The 21,025-nt window shown below is 42.2% G+C and overlaps 1 long non-coding RNA gene across 1 annotated transcript in view; it reads right to left on the bottom strand.

Annotated features, from left to right (window-relative positions):
- Positions 1-4,332: 4,332 nt before the first annotated feature.
- LOC122814825 overlaps positions 4,333-21,025 on the bottom strand; it is a 305,740-nt gene continuing 289,047 nt past the window's right edge. Inside the window, exon 3 of the long non-coding RNA XR_006366900.1 lies at positions 4,333-4,394. This is a non-coding gene — a long non-coding RNA (uncharacterized LOC122814825). The remainder of the gene's footprint in view (positions 4,395-21,025) is intronic.

Here is a 21,025-nt window from a genome sequence, read left to right on the forward strand (position 1 = left end):
TATGGTCTAGTGGGTATGGAAAAACTTAATCCAATGGCAGTGTCTTACCCTCTTGTTCACACAGCATTTTTTATTTTTGGCCTGAAAAGGGAGGAGCTATTGAATGGAGCATTAAAGTGAAGTCTCATCCAAGCCTGCCTCCTTAGAGATGTCTAATCCTGCTGCCATACTTGCTCCATCTGCTGCATATGAAATGGGTCTCGTGTACAAGTTAACTTAATTCAGGGTAGCCAGCTGTGCACTGATCTTATGTGCTGCATCAGCTACAGCTCCTTGGAGAGAGACCGATAACTGTTTGAACTAATCTGGTGAAGTGAGTAAGATGATTCAGTGATCTCAATGTGAAAGCCACTGAAGACGCTCTTCCCATATCTATCCATAGTCGTACAATCCTTGAGGAGTTTGGGTAGTTTAACTAGTTTTGGAGAGTTCCTTCTTCGTGACCACTGCCATGACATCAGCTGCTACACCCTTTGTAAGGAAGGCTTGATCCTTAAAGGCTGTAATGTACTCATTCGGCCTCCTAAGAGTAAGCTCTATGGAGTCTGGGGTCTCCCATGCCTTCAGTGAGATTAACTGGATAAGCTTGTCGAAAAGCGGCATCACCCAGGACATTGAAGGGCAGGGTCAGAAAGCCTTTAGATATACAGACTCCTCAGTAAAAAGGGATGAGGACTGCCAGTCACCCCAGTTTCAGGATGTCTCCAAAGCAGACATCCTTAGCAGGAGACCATAGGGGCCCTTCTGCTTCACTGAAGTCAGACTCCAGCGGGGAGTAGAGATGCTTTCTCTTGCATGTTCTCTTCTGAGGGACTTCAGTGGAGTATTCTGGAGAAGCTTCAGAAGAGGGGCGAGTCCCCTGGGGAACATCCTGAGGCTTTAAATCCCTGCAATCCTGTGGACAGGGGTGAAGATGAAAACACCTGTGCTGTAGAGGGAAGAAGCTCTGATAGAGACTGTGCCCCAGACTGAGGAACAGTCATCCTCCTCATAACCTCGAAAACAGACACTCCCTGCTCAGAGGAACTCACCTGGACTGGACAAGGATGTTAATCCTGAGAGAGCCCTCAGTACAAGAGATGGAAGCTCCAAGGAAGAGGTAAGAGCCGAACCCATCTGAGCAGAGGCCCCAAGAGACTGTCAGATATAAAGTGACCCAAAACTGCTCCAAGGACCCAACCAGCGAGTGTTGGCTCCCAGAGGTTTCCTGCTCTGACTGGGCAGAAACACTCTAGATGGAAACCAGATCTAAAGAACCAACAGATGGTCTCCGATCTGATACAGACACTAGCTGGATATCAGAGTCTTCTGGCTCAGAGTCAGAGGGATGGCTTAGAGGCAGCAGCACCACTGTGGTAACAAGTCAATTCCAACTCCTTTGGGTTGGGATCCAAAAGAAGCTTGGCCAAAGCAGTGGTCTTAAGAAACCTCTGCATCACTGTCCACATCCGACAGGCTCCTGGCAGATCTTTTAGACAGCATTTGGGATCCATATCTAGCAAGAAAAAGCAATGGAAGACAAGCAATGATTGGCTCCGGTAATTAAACTCAGATGTCAGTGGGGACTTCGGAGCAGACTCTGTGGAGATCTTCAGATCCAAACGCTTGGACCCATCCGAGGAGGTTCCTGGCTCTGTAGCAGCTGTCTGCTTCATAGGTACTGTTGGAGCAGACATCTCTGGTTATGTTATCGGCTCCAAAGTTTTTGGAGCGGGAGATGACAGTTTCCTTGACCTCTCAGATTAATCAGATTTAGGAGAGGATGAATCTGAAGAAATAGCCTCAGAGAAGTGGGTTCTAATCAACCCCTTCAGAATCAACTTGGTCTAATAATGCCCTTGAATTAAAGGCATGACAAACGGAGCATGATTCTTGCAAATGGAGAGGCCCCCAACAGTAAATGCACAAGGTATGCAAATCACTGAGGACCATAGTCTTGCAGCATTTCTCAAAGCCCAAGAAGCTTACCTTTTGGGCTTACTTTTCTTTTGAGACGCATTAGAAAGCAGCCTAAAGAAAGCACTAAACTAGAAAAGGTAACTAAAAGGAAAACTCTACTAAGGTATATTAAACTATATTACAACTAGAGCAGCAAGAGCCACAACCGCCAGAGCAACAGCAGCAACCACCAAACACCAGAGCAACAAAGAGATAAGGCAAGTCCTCTAATTTAAATGGACTTCAAGGGGCAAGAAGGGGGGGGGGGGACTAACTTAAACAGACTTTAAAACAAAGGAAAAATCCTCTAACTTAAATGGACTTGAATAAACTGACCATTCTCGAATTAAAACAGTAACCAATAAGGAAAAACTCACTGCAACTATAATAAATCCCAGAAGGGGGAGGGGAACACCTAAGTGAAACTGGTGTGTTAGACACTCAAGTTAACAAAGGGTACTGACAGGGGAGAATCTAGCGAAAGATTAGAATTAGTAATTATAGAAAACAGAAGAGAAAAATGTAATTAAACTAAGCCCAGAGCTTGCTTGAAGAACTTTCTCGCAGCATGGCAAATAAAATCTGAGGAAGTAGGGGAGCTGCATTTTGTGTAGGGATGAGGCCCACAAGCTTTGCTGAAGACTTTGAGCTATTGGAAAGGCAGAGATGGATCCAACCCATCAGTGATAATAAAGGCGAGATTGACAACACATCCACCAGATTTAATAGAAGCTTTTTTCCCTACAAGCCTTGAGATTACTAAACTCCAGTAAAATACATCATACTTGTCATTGAGGTCTGAAGTGACAAAGCTTAATTCACACACATTCAATAACTATGAAAGTACAATCTTATACTTTATGTGCAATATTAACTATGTCAAGTTAACATTATGTGCAATATGCCAAGTTAACATTCCATGCAATTTGAAATCTGATTCTGATCTGTGAATTATATTATCTATGCAATATTTTGGGTACTGACGAAGACATGCAAGTGGGATAGTTTTGATCACGTCACTGTACTTTACTGCACTGCATAAATGTGTTACTATTATTGGATTAGCATTAGTATATGGGTTATTTTATTAATATTAGTGTATGTTGTATGCATACAGAGTTTGAAGTAATGCGATTGATTTCGTTCAGTTGCTGCACTGTTGTGTGGTCTGAATGAAAGTTCACTTTGACTTACTATCCCTGTCAGACTTTGCTTTGGAGACGCACTGTATAGTAGTTCAGTGGCTAAAAAATGGAACTCTTCCCCCCGCTAGCATACAAAACCCATCGGCCATAGCCTTCTTTAAAATCCTCATTAGGCAACATCTCTAGCAAAGTTGGCAGTGCAATGACTGCTCCCAGGCTAGTGAAAGCAGACAAGATAAACATACTAAGCCTAGAGTACTTGATAACAGTTTTCACTCTTACTCACAAAGAATGGCTAATATACTATGTATGTATTATACCTATGTTCCAAATTTTAGCTGTACACCACAAACCTATTACCTTTTATTTTTAAATTAATGTTTTCTTGTTTCTTCTCGCCACTGTAACTGTAAAAACGTCTACTGTAATGTGTGTATACTGATATCTAAATATCTAAATGCATCCAATTATTTTTCTGTGTGGATCTTTTCTCCCTAGGCCTCTGCTGAAAACGGGCCTTTTCGGCTCAAACACTCCCCAGTTAACAAATGTCAAACAAAATAGATAACTCTGAGAAGCTGGCTAATATGCATTTAGTTAAACTTTCCTGTGCCTGGGCCATCTCTTTCAAGGGCCTTCCGACCAGCATAGTATAGCTGTCAAACTGAAGTAAACAGAGCTGCACTGGCAGTTAGACATTCCTGACGAACAGTTATGTACAGCCATGAACTTGAGGGAGGCAACAGGTGCTGCACGCTATCAAGACTTCTTTGGTGGTGATACAGTAGAAGGGGATGAGTGGCATTACAGTGCACTGTTCTGGTAAGGTTTACCAGTTTTGCCATTAATCTTTTAATAAAATGGGTGAAGCCCACTAAGCTCATGTGGGTCTTTTCCCTTGGTTAAATGGCTTGAAGTTATACAGCAAGCAAACAGATGGAGAGAAATAAGCACCAGGACTACAGGACGATCATAAAGCAGCACTTACAGCCTTCATCTTGGTCAGTAAAACAGCAGACCTTGTTCAAAAATGGGTTTATCCAGTTAAAATCAAATGATCACACAAGAAATGCATGAAATGCTGCACCTACTTTATGCCATTTACTCAACATTATGTCTTGCCAGATTAAGAAAACAGCAACAAAAACTGCACTGACTTTACTTAGTAAAACACTTTGAAAAAATATTTACGTATCCATTTTACTTGTTTTAAAGAAATCTGAAAATAACAGCCTTACCTTTTTTTCAAAGCAGTTATCTGTGACACGAATAGGGGGTTTCCCAGCATATCTATATACAATGAAGTCTCTTCTGAAATGCAAGAGACCATTAACAGCAAAATGAAAAATTGCATCAAGACACAAACTTGAAAGTTCTAACTTATCAGATAAAAGATCAGCATGTAAAGTTATTTTTAAACACACTGCAGACTTATCCTAAAGTAGTCAAAATGGTTAACAAAAGGAGATCAGCAGTCTCTTGCATGGAGCCTGCCCAAAAGTGAGGCTGCATAAAGCTACCTCCACTGATAGCTGCTCAGCTATGTTCTCTTTCTCACCCTACATCAAACTGCATACGTTTGAAATACGGGCTTGGCACAATCCATTACCTTAAGACTTCCCTTAAATATGGTCCTATGAAAATTCCAGTGACATTCTAAATTACTTTGAAGATATGAGCTTCACTATCTCTTCTGTGGGACATTTTCTTTACAGCCTGTATTTTGAGAAATAAACCTGCCCATTCTCGCCTACCGTTTACTGCTCAATGCTGCCATTTTATATTAAAGTGGTACTGGAGCCTCCCAAATCCACCTTTCCATTCTGTTCCTCTAAATTTAAAAACTGCAACTTTGCTCATGAGATCCAGTATCTTTGGAACAATCAGCCAACCACCACATTTCTGAGGACTCACTCCCACCACAGTCACATGTACATACATAAGGGTGTGCATCTGGGTGCTTGTATTTTTTTTCTTTTCAGAAACTCCTGCCACTTATCCATCCCTTAAACTCAATAACCCTGTCATCTGGTTCACAAGCCATTTGAGTTTCAGACCACTGAAAGACTTTTCAAAAAAAAAAAAAACTGTAGTGCACCACTTAGCACTGGAGTTATTACCAAAGCAGTGTAATACAAAGCTTATTAGCTCAACCTTCCAGACATGCAAACATAAGACATGGAATCAAAATATCAACTCAGGTCAATCAAGGGAGGAAACTGCCATCTTCACACCTAGACTACACATGCTCACTTAGCACGAACTGTGTCACACACACCCTTCCACAATTCTCTATTAAGTCAATTGCACTACTATGGAACCTTTCCAATGTTACCCTAGACTAAAATAATCTCCTTGCATTCCATTCCTTCATTATGGAAAACCTCATATCATCCCTCTCCACAAGGGAGGTCCATCTACTGACCTCGCCAACTACCGTCCCATTGCTATCCTATAACCCCTCAAATTCTAGAAAAATCTATCCACCACCACATCCTTACCCATCTGTTAACCTTCTAATAGAAACCAAACATGGATTCAGACCTTCCCATAGCACCAACACTGCTCTAATTAACTTCTCCAATACCATAAACTTGCATAGGAACCAAGGGAAACTGGTCTCTGCCACTTTCTTAGACCTATCCAAGGCATTTGAATCAGTTTCCCCATAGCAAACTCCTCACCTGCCTAGCAGAACTCAACCTCGATGAATCCACCCTAAAATGGTTTAACAGTTACCTAAACAACCGGTTACAATCTGTCAAATGGGGCAACTCCCTATCCCCCCACTCCCCGTCGCATTCAGTGTCCCACAAGGTTCAATCCTTGGTCCACTTCTCTTCGACATACTTACAAATAACCTCCACCTAGTTACCACTAAAGCAAACATCGTCCAGTATGCGGATGACACTACGATAATCTGCTCAGCACCAAACATCCAAGTACTACAAAGTAAGAGGTAGAGAACTGGCTAAACTACCAACTAATACTAAACCCCCAAAAAACACTGCTAATACTATTCCACCCAATCACTCCTCCGCCACCTTTACCATCATGTCAACCAATGGCACCATCACCCCAATAACCGAGGCCAAACTCTTAGGCATCACTATTGATCAACAACTTAAATTCAACAAGCTGGTATCCCAAACTCTCAAGTCCATAAAAAACTTGATTGCCTATATCGTTGCATACTATTCCTAACCCCCAAAACTAGAATAAATAGCCAGAACACATCTCTTACCAACACTACTATACACTTTTCCAGTCCTCACCAACATTAACAAAACTAACCTGAACAAACTCTCCACATGCTACAATAAAATAGCTAGGTTCGCTACCAATAGATCGCATTCCCACCACTGCCAATCCCCAATTAAACTGCACTGGTTAGAATTTCCAAACCTCCTACGCTACCACCAATTGATCATAGCCCATCAAATTCTTATTCATTCGGGGAAGAGCCCTGCCCTAGCTGACATACTAAACTTTCACAACCCCAAAAGGGAACTACGTTCATGCAACAAAAGCCTGATTGAAATCAACCCATGCAATAACAGCGCTGGGGAGGCACTATTTCTTATGATGTTGGTAAAGTATGGAACACCCTCCCACCTGAACTCAGTCTACAAAGTCAGGCACCTTCAAGGGCTTTCTTAATTCACACCTCAATGTTAACCCTCTCTAACTGCTAAGACCCCCTTTGAAGACCCACTACTCCATATAAGTGACCCGCTGTATGCCTCCACTGCATACACTATTCTCACCTGATAAAGTCACCTATGTACTTTCTTTGTAAATATTGCAAATAAGGGTTCTACTCCCAAGTATCTTATTGTTTTACAAAATTGTTATTGTACTTTTGTTTCTTACCTTGTATACAAGTTTTTTTATTATCTAAATCATGTATGTACTCTTAACTTCCTTGGAGCTTTTCTCCCCAGGACTCCACTGAAAACGGACACTGTGTCCAGTTGGATTTCTTCTGGTAAAATGTTAAAATATATTAATGAATAGTGTATACAGGTTAAATATGCCTAAAGCAAAGCATACAAGAATCATAAGTGCTGTAATCTATCTAGCATAGGAGAAGCGACAATGGCAAACACCCAAGAACTCAGCTGTCCATCTACAATATCTCTTACAGATCTCCTCAGCTCCAAAGCAGTGAACAAAGTCCAAGGCATTTTCAATAGACAGGGGCCCCCCCCTCCTCTTAGCAGATCCATTGTTGCCCAAAAAACTGCAGAAAACACAATTCCTAGAAGCAGCACTGGCCCAACATGGATAGAACCCTTTTTGCAGCCTAAACATCTCCACAGTTGAATATGACACCACAGCATCTTCCAACAACCATGTGGCAACTGAAATTCCAGGTCAATGCAGATATTTGATCCACAAACTTGATAAACTTGCTCTGTACAAAAATGTTGACTTTTTTTCTCTTTTGCAATGCATTTACAGCAAGAAAGACTGCAAAGGGCTAAGGCTTACAAATTCCCAAGTGGTACAGTCGAAGGGAGTCCTTTATATAAATCTCCCTTTGCCAAGTTAATGATGCAGGCACCAAAGCCCTGAAAATACTTGTGGATCACAACAGAACTAGACTCAACAACCTTAGAGATAAAGTTGCTGTATGATACAAGGCACCCCCACTTTGCACCTTCAAATCCCTTTGGGTAGCGTAGATCCCAGCCTTAGCAGGCATGTAGCAAAGCTCACTCTAAAGGAAAAAAAACTCTTGAGAGACTTAAAAATCAATATAAGAAGCTTGAAGCCTACAAGGTTAAATCAAAGACGCTGACATTTTGCCTGCTCATGACCAACCCAAAGCCAATCTAAGCCACTTTAAAGCTTAGACATCCAAGGATCAACATCTAAGCATGCAGAGCATCCATGAACCACACCAAGTAGCAATGCCAAGCTCCTACAAACAGCACAAAGCCGTCCCAGCTACCAGAAAACATGTAGGCCCACCAACTAGATACAAGATACAACTGACAGCAATAGAAGCAATCACCCTCCAAACAAAGAGTTTCACAGCCCAAGAGAAAACCTGACCATTAACAAATGTTAACGTGAACCCTAATAATGACCAATGACCCTTGCATAAATATACAAGGAAATTATTTATCCCCCCCCCGACCAGGACACACAATACAACTCAATCCTGGGAAACTGGGGGAGGAGAAGGCTATGAGGCAGACCGAGGAAACAGTAACACTAGGACCCCCCCCCCAGCCTTCTCAGTGTCAATTTCACTAAGATCTCAGTGATGAACTATTGATCTCCTATAAAAAGGGCTTAATTTCATACCAGCCCAATGGGTCAGCATTACAGACACGGTGCTACACTTTAAATTGTACCTTAGAAAACTGAACAAAGTCTTAATGAATGATGAAATGGGTAGTGCAGACAATGATTCAGATGCTGACACAGTAAATGATGTAAGCATGTTGAAAATGTAGTATATACACAACCCTGTTCTTAACAGTACATTAAATGTGTTCTCTAGGGTGTGTGAAAGGGATATCAGGGATAGTCCAAGCAGAAACCCTCCCACCAAATGGCACAATCTGACCCCCAAAGAAAAAGAAGCATTACAGGAACTTGGGAAAAAGTTATGAAAGCAGGTAAGTAGGCAGACACTTATCATGGAACATTAAGCAAATGGAGTTAGAAAATTACAACTGTTAAGAAACCTGTACGGAGCAAAAAGTAGACTAGCTATAGATGTACAGCTATTAAAGATGTTGCAGCAAGGAAAAATCAAAGTTGGAATTTGACTTCCTAATGGTGTACAACCCCAGCTGAGAGAAGTTATTCGGGCTACCAAGACCTACAGTGAGACCCATCCTCCCTTCAGTTTCTTCTAGAAAAACAGAAAACATTTCAGTTCATACACTTCCACCTGAATCCTGCAGTACAGAAATCAGAGTTCTAAGGGACTCTTGGTAATTCCTCGACCAACTACGCCAGTACTAAATGTCCAAGAGTTCAGAAACTGGTCACCCTGGGATGTAGTGGCATTACACACCATCATTCCTCACAAGGAAGGCACCACCCTAACAGCTAATTACCTGAGAAAACACTACCCTAAGCAGAAAAAATCAGCAACATATGTGAGCTGATCAGTGTTGTACTATGCAATAACTTACTTTCAATGGGAAAATATTCCACCAGCAAAAAGGAGCATCTATGGGAGCCAGAATGGGCCCACCTTATGAAAATCTGGTGCTCCCCAGCTGCGAGAGTAATGTCCATTAACACCTCAAAGGTTTTGCGAAAGTACATTTACATAAGATATATATCTATTTTTTCTAAGGCAATGCACAGAAACTGAACTCAAAGATTTCATAAGGACCATGAAACAAACACTTTTCTTGAATTCTAGGATGCCCGGCAATAGGCACGAAGTGCATTTCCTGGACATCTCCCTGATTCTAGACCCCCTCCAGAAAGTTCACCTCCAACATTTATAGGAAGGGGTCTTTCAGGAGCTACATGGACTAACAGCCAGCACCCTCCCTTCATGAAAAGGAATACTGTCAGGGGCTAGTACAGTAGACTTAGCAGACTAGTCAACAAGGATGACTCCTTCCTCAAAGACAGCCAGATACTAAAACAGCATTAGTATTTTCTAGAAAGACATTACCCTCCACACGTACTGGAGACCACGGAAAAGGAAATGCACTCCCAGACATGCCCCAATTTTCCCCCCATCCTGAAAGCAGGGTTTACAGTGAAACCCAAACAAGTGAAGGAACTCACTCCCTAGATTCTCCCTTCCAATCAAGAAACACCTCTTGGAGGGACCAGAAAAACTAGGATCTCATTACAGAGAGCCAAGAAATGTAGCAAGTGCTAGCAGACACCTGTGATTTTTGCTACCAAAAGACCAACTCCCTAAAAACTTACAGAAAAAAAGAACGTCATCATTAACCATGCTCACCAACACAGAAGCATGAAGAAATGCAGTAGCTACTGCCCCTCCATCCTTGAATGCTCTGAATACAGGCCATCTAGCAGAAATACTACTATTTTGTTAACAGCTCCTACAACTGCCACTCCATGATCCTGGTTTACTTAGCTGTTCCTCCTGCGATTCCTTCTATATAGGCAAAACCATCACAAAACTCAAACACCACAAGAAACAGGCCATAACAGACATGAGAATAATGCCCTAGCTAGGCACACTTACCTGCAGTTAATATTTCCTAGTACTGGAAAGCTCAGACAATTTTTAGCAACTACACCACCTTGCTAGAGGTAAGGAAACTGCAGTGGCAAATTAAGCTTGAAGACATGCCCCCAGGTCTCAATAGGAACTTTAATAAGTGTGCACTAAAATACAAGCAGTGATGCAAGCAATTACTGGCTTCACAGGGGACCTTTGTACAAGATGTGCACTACAAGGAAGTAATGCAATCCCTAGCTTCACACCCCCAATTTTCTTTCTAAAACACCTCTAACAACTTGTCAAATTTCTGAAGTTTGACCTGTAACCATGAAATAAAAGCTCTCAAATGTTGATGCAAAATTTATTATCTTGGACATACATAGCATCTCCGAAGCAGAAGGCTTGTCATTAATATACAAAGAAACTAAACCAAATTACTGGTCTGTTGCATTTTTAGTAGACTAACTGAAGTAGTTAGCAAGTTTCTAAGTCAGTCTGTTTACAAAGTTTTTTTTTTTTTTTTTAAATACAAAACTACCCTGAAAATTCAACTTGATTACAAACTACAAAACCAAGACATTTATATTCTACAAACAAATCAAAATGGAGAGAGGATCTCTGCCATGGCAGTCTGGTATTGCAGCATGTCACTAATACAATTGAGTCAAAAGCTTAGAAGCTATAGAAACTACAACAAAACATAACTTATGTACAATAAGAGTGAGGAGGAGGACTAATTAAAGAAGCCAAGATGAGAATAGCCTCATACAGGGGAAAAGATGCAGAGAGAAAAACGGGAAGAGGAATACGTTATATTACTAATAGTCCTCCCATCTCCACCCTGGACTTCCTTCAGTAAAAGCCAAGGCTGGCATGCAACCCAAAGGCACCCAGGAATCTTGTAGTCACCTTCAACTGGGGAAATTAGTACGTTTAAAACATATCCAGTTACTCCCCCCTCCTGCTGCAGTGTCATGGTTTCAGCCAAGGGACTGGTGGCACAATGGGGACATGCAGTGTATTATCAAGCCTCCACAGCAGCTCTAGCAAATCCACCCCCTTTCCCTCCCTGGACAATGCCCACCCACAGTTGCAACTTAAGTCTCTACCAGTGATGATTACAGGGAATATAAAGTTACAACCCTCCCCCTGTTTACACCCGTTTTCTCAGAAAGTGCTTCAGATGCCAGAGCTGCTGAATGAGCCAACATTGACTGCATCAGTCAGGATTTAATTCCAATGCAAAATGGCAGCGAGTATTCATACTGCGTTGTGGGTTGAAGAAGCTAATGTAGGAGCTATCCAAATCTTTACATACTTCATGCATTCTATCATTTAAAAAGCACCACTGTCAGATCCAATAGCATTCCAGTTAATTATGCAGAAGCCAAGACTATCATGGGTAGCAAAGGTCATTGCACTGGTTTTATGGAGGCTTACCCTTTATACTTTTTAGACTGCATGTCTATTCTGGTTGCGCTTTGAAGAAATAAGTAATTTTGGAGAAATTGCACAGATGACAGTCCTCTGAGAAACTGGTATTGCAGGATGCTGCTGGTTTGTACAGAAAAAAAAAATGTCAACTGTACCCTAAAAATAGCCTTGTGGAAAGCCTGATAAAACTGGGCAGAAGGTTGATAGTGTTTGAACTGGAATTCTTGAAGAATCTAATTAGGCAATGTAAAACCACAAAGTAGCAGAAGACATTTCACAGCAAAAGCTTTGGAAAATTCAATATAAACATAAGTCTCCACCTTTAATTGTATTGTATTTTATACCAGTTATGATTAGGACAGCTCCATTATTGCCATATCCTTTTCTAAACGTAACAAATAACAAATCTACAGGCTTCAGTGCAATGTTGCGACTGACACTACTGCCTTTTTAAGAACTCTGACAAATGGCGATAACACAAGTTATGAATATCAAATGGAGAAAAGACAGAAAATGGTAATATAGCTGCTATTTCCCATAGATCAGGAAAAACACCAGAGGCAAGTGACTTATACAAATTGTATTACAACTGTTAGTATCTGTAGCAACATCTCAATAGGCAACCCCCTTCTCATCGTACAGACTAAACACACTTCTCAAAAATGATAAAGCAGTTAGTGACCAAGGTATTAGGGTTGAGATAGCTTTCCCTTTTGACCATCACAACAAAGGTGGTAAATTTTTATTTGTCTAGTTAATTATTTCTTTAGACCTTGATATGCCTTTGGTAATCATTCCCCTATTGTCAGCACTCTTGAGGTCAAATTATACAGAGTGCAATGCCTATTTTGTTCTGCATCTCACTAAACATACCCATCAATTAGAAAGACAACAAAGTTTAACCAAAAAGATCACAAGTCTCAAGTCCTTGAACGAGAGAGGCTGGAAGCTCTATCCCTTTATTAAGTGCCTTACAGACTTTTAAAAGGAGACTTCAGTTAACCAGTGTGGCTCATTTGATGACTATCCACAAATTTATTCCAGGACTGACGGATATAGCCCACTCTGATAAAGGAAGCAATGTCAGAGGGACGGGTACAGGCAAGGCAAGAATAGTCATGACATTTAACGGCCTTGTAATATCTATGAATCTCTTACGATATGCTGTAGTGGGATGGCAATAATATTACAGGATATAATTAACTTGTAAAAGACTTGGGTCCAGAACAACCATAAGTATGAATGCTCAGTGGGCATTCACTGTGGTAAAGTAGATCTTTCGGGAAAAATCATCATAAGCACACTAAAACCTACGCAGTAACAAGAGAAGCAGCAGATGTTAGTGGAGCACTCAAAGAATGTTTTTTTTTTTCCCCTTCAGAAGGAAGGCCAGTTAATATCTGCATGCTTTCAAATTAAAGTATTTAACCATACGAGCTTGACAGTTAATCCTGAAAGATAAACTAGCCCAAGAATAAACAATTTCCTAACTTATCAAAAGTTTCCCCAAACCTCTCACATGGAAAGAGGTTAGCAAGCAGTTATTGGTTTAGCAGAAGCAGTTTTAAATATAAAAATTACTGCTTTAGGGTTGGAATACAAAATACTGTAGTATAAGGTACCTTTGTCAGACTTCCTTGGGGCAGGAGGTTGACCATTTGGCAAACTAGAAAGTGAGAAAAATTATCTGAAGTAGGCAATAAGGAAAGTTACGCACTCACCATAACAGATCTATATAACCCATTTCCAGCCTTCACCAATGTACACGTAGTCTTATCAGAATTAGACTATGGCTACTTACAAGCTTTGGATCCACTGCTCAATTTAGTCTCCGTACCACAATATCCCAGTGTTGACCCAGCTACCACTCAGTTGGCCCGCAAGAAAGTCAACTATACAGTGTCTGAGATACAAGTAAAGAAACCAGTAGATACACATGGTCTTGATAAACATCTGGGAACCAAAGCCAAGTCTGGCAGATCAGTTCACGAGTAAAAATGCCAAATACCATACAATATACAGAATAGGGAAGGGTAGAACATTGAAGGAAAGAAACCAATACAGAGGTACAGTTATGGCAAGTACACAGCTTTGTACCGGTTGTCTTTTTCCATCTGTTTCACAATGTATGGGGCAGAGTCCCCAGACACTAACACCTGGATGGACTTATGACAGGACATTCTGCAACACAGCCAAACCAGAAGAGGCTTTTGATCTGGACTGTATGTCCAATTTATGTGAAAAGAAATGGACACTGGACAAGGTATCAGCTGCACAGGTATCAAGAGGTACTCTGGAAACGATGGCTGTTAAAGCTACAGATCTAGTAGAATGGGCTTCTGGGTGCATCTAAAGAGATAACCACTTTATTTCTATACAGACCATATCCATTCAGGCAGCAAATAGTGAGACAGTATGGATAACCCCTTTCCCATCACGAAAGTGGATTAATTAACTCAGTTTTCCTGAAGGCTTTTGTCTGATGTAAACAGAATTGCAAAGAAAAGTTAAAATAAAGTGTAATGTACATTTGCCTTTCCTTTGAAAAATTTGGGAAAAAAAACACAGGATTACTTATGGACTTGGTTGATAGACCATTCAGAAGCCACCTCAGGAAGGAAAGGGTTTGTTTTCAAACACATTCTGTGAAAGGCCAGGTAGGGAGATTTTGAGAAGAGACATGAAGCTCAAATTCTAGCAGAAAAGCAACCTAGTAACATTTTTATCATGGAAAATTTTAAATTTTGGCAGCAGATTCAAATTGAGCACTATTTAAGACCCGCAGTGAAAGAAATAGCAAGCAACAGACTCGCTGTATAGCTGTTTTTGTACAAACTATTGTATTACAGCCAAGACATTACTCTGTTGAGCTATATCAATTCTTCATAAAAAGTAATGTACTCCCCATAACGTTCCATGTTTGTAGTCCATCTCATCCTTCATTCTTATATATGGGACAGCGTCCCTAGCACCTTTTTCCTCAGGTGGCTCATGGGAATATACTCCTAAGACCCATGGAACGAAAGAAGCCTCTACCCCTGGAGGCCAATCCAATTTGTAATGAGTAATAAAGGTATGAGGGGTAGCCCAAGTTGCTGCTACACATATACTGTTCATTAGAATTCTGGCTTGAAAAGCGGCAGATGTGGATACAGAACTGGTGGAATGAGCTTTAAATTTTAAATGGGAGTTCTTTGCCATTAGAAGAATAAGTAAAAGATATGCAATTTGAAATCCAGTTTGATAACGTTATCTTGGAGACTGGCATTCCTTTTATAGTCTCCAAAAAATATATAAATAGGTCCAATTTCCTAAATTCTTTGGTTTTATGAAGATAGAACCTTAACTGTCGGTGTACATCAAGCTGATGAAACTTGTACTCCGCTTTACTTGTATGATTTGGAAAAAATATTGGCAGTTCAATAGTTTAATATTTGATTGTGAACAAATCTTGGGGACTAAGGAAGGGTTACTGCGAAGGGAAACATTATGTAATACGAAGTAAGGAGGTTTGACAGAGCGCTTGCAGCACTCTTCTGGCGGACGTAATGGTTACCAGAAAAATAGTCTTCCATGAAAGGAACTTTAAATCACATGTGAAGGTTCAAAAGGCAGAGAGGTAAATTTTAAAACAATTTAAATCCCAGGGAGCTATAGGTTCTTGAAAAGGAGGTCTTAGGAAGTGCCTTTTAAAAATTACTTGCACATTCTGAGCCATAAGATTAGGTTCATGTTGCCCCAAATTGAAACTTGAGATAGCTGCTAATTGAACTTTGATTGTAGCAGCAGCTGATCCCTGATGAAAACATTTGGTTAGAAATTCGAATACTAACGGAATGGTGGCTGTGTATGGATCTATGTTCTTAGCTTGTGCCCAAAGGGGAAATCTTTTCCATTTGCCAGCATGCAATTTTCTTGTAGAAGGTTTACGAGATAACTTCAGGATATATGTAACCGCAGGGGAGAAATTATGAAGCCTGACTAGGGATAGAAGTGGAGCAGCCACGCTGTCAAGTTGAGGGTGTGGAGACAGGGATGAAACGTGCCTGACAAATGTCAGAAGGTCTGGTACTGGGTCCAGAGTCCATGGATCGTCCAGAAGGTGAGGCCTGAGGAAGGGGAACCAAATCGGACGAGGCCAGTAAGGAGTGATGAGAATCATTCTGCTTCCCAAAGTCTACTTCCTGGATAACTTTTGATATTAGCAGAAAGGGAGGAAAAGCATAAAGCCCCGAGGGCCAACTGTGGACAAGCGTGTCTCCCCCACCCCGGGGGGGGGGCTAATGGTGAAGTAGCTGCTGCATTTGGTGTTCATTGCGGTGGGAAACAGATCACAGCAAGGCTATCCCCATTTGCAGAAAATCTGTTCCGTAACTTTCTGATTCAGAGACTACTCGTGAGGCATCAAGATTGCCCTGCTGAGCTTGTCTGCTATCACATTGGTTCTCCCCTGGATATGCGTTGCAACTAAAAAGCATTGGGAAGATATCGCCTACTGCCAAACACGTAGAGCCTCTCGACATAGGGGGCAATATCTGGTTCCCCCTTGTTTATATGCCATTGACAAATTTCTGATTGGACTGCTATTGTCCCTAGAGGAAGAAAGCCGTGAAGTGCTTGCAATGCTAGTAGCACTGCTCATCTCTAGAATATTGACACGTAAGTGAGCCTCGTGTTTTTGCCATGTGCCTTCGACAGTCCTTCCTAAATAATGCCCCCACCCACTATCTGGGAGGCATCCGTGGTCACAGTAGCAATGAGTTGTGAGGAATGAAAGGTCTCCCTATCGTTAGTTGATTGGACTGAATCCACCAATGAAGGCCCTTTTTGCAAGATTCCATTATTAAAACGGTATGAGACAGAGGCAGTTACAGAGTGACCACTGGGAAAGAAGTAGCCACTAGAATTCTCATATGTAGTCTGGCTAACGGAACAAGAAGTTATCTACTCACCATAACGTTCGATGTATGTAGTCCATCTCACCTCACATTCTTACCCGTGGGTTTGGAGCCGAATATCTGCTCCAACTCAGGCGATTTTTACTAGCTCAAAGTCTCACATTGGCTGGGCTAAGAGGGTATCCCATGGTGCACTGCTCCCCATCTCCAGATCTAGTTTGCTGCAAAACAATCTATGTACTTCATACGCCACACATGCATATAAACAGTCACTAAAGAAAGGGACTCAGCAGGTGACAACCTATACTCCAAATCTTATGCTCCAAATCCTCCAGGCAGGGGGAAGGTGGGAGGGTAAGAAAGAATGCGAGGCAAGATGGACTACATACATCGAACGTTATGGTGAGTACATAACTTCTTGATGTTATGTAGTCCTATCTCACCTACATTCTTACCCGTGGGACAGCGTCCCTAGCACCTACATCCTGGGTGGCTCATAGGAAAATACTCCTGAGAACTGTGGAACCAAAGGAAGATCTGCCTCTGGAGACCACGTCCAATTTGCAATGAGAAACAAAGGTGTGGGGAGAAGCCCAAGTAGCTGCAGCACATATATCATCCAATGACAATCTAGCTTGATAGGCTGTGGATGTGGAAAGAGCCCGCATAGAATGTGCCTTGACTGGAAATGGCAAATTTTTATCTCCTGCCTGATAGATGAAAGAAATGCAACTGGCTATCCATCTAGACATAGTAGCCTTAGATATCGGAGACTCCAATCGGTTTTCTGAAAAGGAAACCAAGTTGGTCAGACGTCCGGATATATTTTGTCCGGTGTAGATAGAAGCGTAACCGTCTATGCACATCCAATTGCTGAAATCTAAATTCTGCTTTGTTAGAGAAGTGGGGAAAGAATACTGGCAGCTCAATGGACTGATTAATGTTAGACACAGAAGCCACTTTAGGAGGAAACGATGGGTTTGGTCTAAGAGACCCTATCTTTGTGAAAGATTAAATATGGGGTTATGATGGAGAGGGGTTTAATTTCTGAGACCCGCCGTGCTGAAGTGATTGCTATTAAAAATGCTGTTTTCCATGTTAAGAATTGTAACTCACAGGTAGTTGCAGGTTCAAAAGGCGGAAGTGTGAGGGCTTGGAGAACAAAATTCAGGTCCCAGGGCATGATGGGTTCGGACACTGGGGGATGAAGTAACAGGGTACCTTTGAGGAATGCTTTGCATAGTCTGTGAGCCATAAGACTAGGTTCATTCACTTCATGGAAATTAGATATTGCCGCTAGTTGAACTTTGATGGTGGCTGATGCGGATCCCTGATAGAAAAGCATTGACAAGAATTCCAGAACTTAATCTATCGGGGCTGTATAAGGATCAATACCTCTAGTATGAGCCCAGATGGAAAACCTTTTCCATTTGCTAGAGTAAATCTTTCTAGTGGATGGCTTATGGGAGGACGATAGAATATGGATCACCTCCGGTGAAAAATTATGACGTCTGACTAGCGATGGAAGTGGAGTAGCCAGGCTGAGAACCGGAGTGTCCTCAGAGAGGGGTGGAACTGTCCCATGTGTCAGTAAATCTGCTAGAGGGTCCAGAACGTATGGTTGAAGAAAGGGAAACCATACTTGACAAGGCCAATGTGGGGCAATCAGAATCATTCTGCTTCCCAAGGATTAAGCTTTCTGAATCACCATTGAGAGAAGGGGAAATGGAGGGGAAAGCGTGAACCAGAGCGGCCCTGGGTGACTCCCCCTGTGGGAGGGGGGGGGGGTCAGCGTGAAGTAATTGCTGCATTTTGCATTGAGAGGGCTAACAGGTCGCAGCAAGGCTGACCCCACCTGCTGAAGATTCGCTCTGTAACCAGGCGATTCAGGGACCACTCGTAAGGCATAAGTATTGCTCTGCTTAGCCTATCCGCTATTACGTTGAACCTCCCCAGAATGTGAGTCACCACCAGAAACCGTTGGGAAGCTATTGCCCAATTCCACACTCGCATGGCCTCTCAGCATAGGGGGTATGATCATGTCCCCCCCCTGCTTGTTAAAATACCACACTACTGACATGTTGCCTGAGTGTATCGCAATAGACCCTAGAGTAAGAACTTCCTGATGTGCCTGCAATGCAAGAATCACTGCTCTCATCTCTAAGACATTTATATGCGAATGTATCTCGTGTTCTTGCCACATGCCTTGGACTGTCCTGCTGAGATATTGCCCCCCCACCCCATCTGGGAGGCGTCCGTGGTCACCGTGGCAACAGGGACAGGAGGAACGAAGGGCTTTCCCCCGTTCAAATTGTTGGTGCACAGCCACCAACAGAAGTCCTGCTTGCACCTGTCTGTGATTAAGATGGGATGAGATAGTGGGAGTCTTTGTAGAGACCAGTGGACAAAGAGGAGCCACTGAAGAAGTCTCGCGTGTAATCTCGCTAAAGGGACTAGCAAGATGGTCGCCGCCATGGTCCCTAGGAGTTGTAGAAAGTACAGTTTTGTACCTACCATAAATGTAGATGTTAGAGTGTCTTCACTGCTGCAGTCATTACACCTGGGTTATCCTGCCGTCAAGCGGGCCCACAGTCAGCTTGAGTTCCAAAGTCTTGGTCCGGCATCGGTTGCTGTCGCCTCTTCCCTGATGTCAGTGCGCCAGGGGTATACAATTAGCAGCAGACGCCATTTTCTTCAGTTTTTCTTGCCCCAGATGTCAGGTGCCCCCAAAATGGTAGGCAATACATATTGCCAATAAAACATACAAAAAAGGTAAAAATAAAACCTTCATTAACCAGCAAATATACCACCAAGGTAGTACAGGTTAGTCCCAGATGAGAAAGAGGGGCTGGCGGGTGGGTAACCTGGACTGCAGCAGTGAAGACACTAACATCTACATTTATGGTAGGTACAAAACTGTACTAGTTCATAGTGTTGTCACTGCTGCAGTCATTACACTTGGGTAGAATCCCAAAGCTGAGTGTGGGTAGCTGGTTCTACAGAGGATTTGGTGTGGCTATGAGGCCCTGCAGCACTGCAGTGGCAAAGCCAGCTCTGGATCTAGAATGAAGAGGTAAATGGTAATGCTTGGTAAAGGTGAGCTCCAAGTTGCAGCTTCCAAGATATCTTTGGTAGGTACTCCTTTAAGGTAGGCAGTAGAAGAAGCAGTTGCCCTGGTGGAATGTGGTCTAATTTTAGATGGTACAGGTTTCCCATGCTGTGTGTAGCAGAACCAGATACAGTGCCCTATCCACTTTGAAATGGTCTGCTTTGAAATAGTCTTTTCCTGTGATCCTGCAGCATATGATGCAAACAATTGTTCAGTTTTTCTGAAGGCTTTTGTTTTGTCCACGTAGAAGCGTAATTGCCTGTGTATGTCCAAGGAATGTAGAAGTTTCTCCCCTTTATTCTGGGGATTTGGATAAAAGGTTGGCAAGTGAATGGTTTGGTTAAGAGCCACACTGGATACCACCTGAGGCATAAAGGAAGGGTTTGTTCTTAAAGAAACCCTGTCTTGGTGGAAAATGATAAAAGGCTCCACTGCCATTCGTGCCTGCAGTTCTGAGACTTTGTACTGAGGTTATTGCCAGAACTAGAGCAGTTTTCCATGATATATATTTTAACTCTGCTAAATTGGCTGGTTCAAAAGGAGGCAAAGTGAGCTTTTCCAAAACTAAATCGAGGTCCCAAGTTGGTGTTGGTGCGCTCCAGGGCGGTCTTATGTTTTTAGCCCCTCTGAGGTACTGCTTTAGCAAAGGGTGAGAAAAAAATAGGAGGATCTGTGTTGTAATGAGCTGAGATGGCAGAAGCGTGAATCTTAATGGATGAGAAGGATAGTCCTTTGTCCAGCATCTCAGTCAAGTATTGTAGTATCTGAGGAATGTTGGGGACCAGAGGATCAAGGTTTTGAAACTGGTTCCAAGCACAGAATTCTCTTCCACTTTCTGAATAAGATTTCCTGGTGCTAGGCCTCCTGGCCTCCAAAATGACATCCATAACAGCTTTAGAGAGAGAAGTTGTCTGTCTGGCTATTGAATCTTCCATGCAGCCAGGTTTAAAGTTTCGAGCTGACTGTGCAGAATCTGATTGTTTTGCTGAGTCAGGTGTGGAATTTGAGGCAAAATCCAAGGTGGACCTTGAGCTAAGTTCTTTAAGATTGGGTACCAGTGCTGGCGTGGCCAGTCTGCAGCAATCAGAATCATCTGTGGTTTGTCTTGTCTGGCTTTTAGGAGTACCTTTGAAAGGAGAGGAAGTGGTGGGAAGGCATAAACGCTTAGGTTTTTCCAGGTAAACGAAAGAGCATCGACTTTCCATGCTTGTGTGTGGCAAGTCCTTGTGCAGAATTTTTGTAGTTGGTAATTCAGTGGGGAGGCAGAGAGATCTATGTCCGGGCACCCCCATTTTTGCATTATCATGCTGAAAACTTGCGG

The sequence above is a fragment of the Protopterus annectens genome, chromosome 11.part0 (genome assembly GCF_019279795.1).
Source record: "Protopterus annectens isolate FY-2018-M chromosome 11.part0, PAN1.0, whole genome shotgun sequence".
Taxonomy (NCBI): Eukaryota; Metazoa; Chordata; order Ceratodontiformes; family Protopteridae; genus Protopterus; species Protopterus annectens.